The following is a 1,518-nucleotide window of genomic DNA, read 5'->3' on the forward strand; positions in this document are numbered from 1 at the left end:
TTTTGTGTCCAAAGCTACAGTGGACTGGAGTGGGACTGTTTGCGCCGACTTCATGGCAAATGAAATATGTTCTGTAAGGACGCAAGATATGGTGATGTGTGAGCCTACTCCCGCTGTGGGAAATGTGGTAATACTAGGCAAAACAGAACTCAAGATCTAGCTAAAAAGGCACCACAGTTGTGATTACGCCCGAGAAATAGGGAATGGGGTAGTAACAGCTTTCACTCCAATGTTTTTTCAAGTAATGTGCTGTCACCCGCTGCGCATCTGTACGCTAACGTACAGCGTAGCACAAGAATTAGACATAAACGAGTACCTTTGTTTGACAATAGACGTCGCACACTTTGACAAAATGTATTAACGGTGCAATGTGTATCCACGTTTTATCAGAATAAACCACTAATGGCTGTAATTCTGATGCTTCGTTTCCATAAAAATGTAATTTTAATGTAGTGTGCGCCTGTTAGAAGGCAACGGCCTTTCCGCGGTGGCTACACCGGTTCCCGTGAGATCACTGAAGTTAAGCGCTGTCGGGCGTGGTCGGTACTTGGATGGGTGACCATCCAGGCCGCCATGCACTGTTGCCATTTTTCAAATGGTTCAAATGGCTCTGGGCACTATGGGACTTAACTTCTAAGGTCATCAGTCCCCTAGAACTTAGAACTACTTAAACCTAACTAACCTAACGACATCACACACATCCATGCCCGAGGCAGGATTCGAACCTGCGACCGTAGCTGTCGCGCGGCTCCAGATTGTAGCGCCTAGAACCGCTCGGCCACCCCGGCCGGCTGCCATTTTTCGGCGTGCACTCAGCCTCGTGATGCCAATTGAGGAGCTACTCGACCGAATAGTAGCGGCTTCGGTCAAGAATACCATCATAACGACCGGGAGAGCGGTGTGCTGACCCCACGCCCCTCCTATCCGCATCCTCAACTGAGGATGACACGGCGGTCGGATGGTCCCGGTAGGCCACTCGTGGCCTGACGACGGAGTGCTTTTTTTATGCGCCTGTTAGAAAGTGTTCCATCTCGTTCACATACGTGTAGCAGTGGGGAGGGTGGAGGTTTGTCAACCGCAGATGGTTGACAAGTCTTCCGCAGTCTGCTGAATACGGGCCGTGTCTCCAGGGCGAGCCGAAGTCCTCTATTTCCTTCGTTGCTGTAAGTCGGAAAGTAATTTTGAATGGAGTATGGTTCTTTAGTGTGGTACCACGCCTTTATACGCCTATACAGATGAGGATGAGTATCGACCATTCAACTCGGGGAAGATAAAATACCTGAACCTGGTTCGTCGAATCTTTAATCAGACGGCTATTAAGGGGTGGACGGGGATTCCAACGCTGTATTTACTTTCTAACGTTGGTGAAATCGTTAACGATGCGTAGGCCTCTCCGTCATGTTTTACCCGATTTCGGACGCATCATTTACGGATCATGTAGTATGTAGCCTAATATAAAGATACATCTGTATGCGACTTTACTTTCTGTAAAAATGCTACTTACTACTTTCCTCATAT

The 1,518-nt window shown here is 48.2% G+C and overlaps 1 pseudogene; it reads left to right on the forward strand.

Annotated features, from left to right (window-relative positions):
* Window positions 1-469: 469 nt before the first annotated feature.
* Window positions 470-587, forward strand: LOC124556996 (annotated as a pseudogene).
* The last annotated feature ends 931 nt before the right edge of the window (window positions 588-1,518 follow it).

This window comes from Schistocerca americana, chromosome X, assembly GCF_021461395.2.
Source record: "Schistocerca americana isolate TAMUIC-IGC-003095 chromosome X, iqSchAmer2.1, whole genome shotgun sequence".
Taxonomy (NCBI): Eukaryota; Metazoa; Arthropoda; class Insecta; order Orthoptera; family Acrididae; genus Schistocerca; species Schistocerca americana.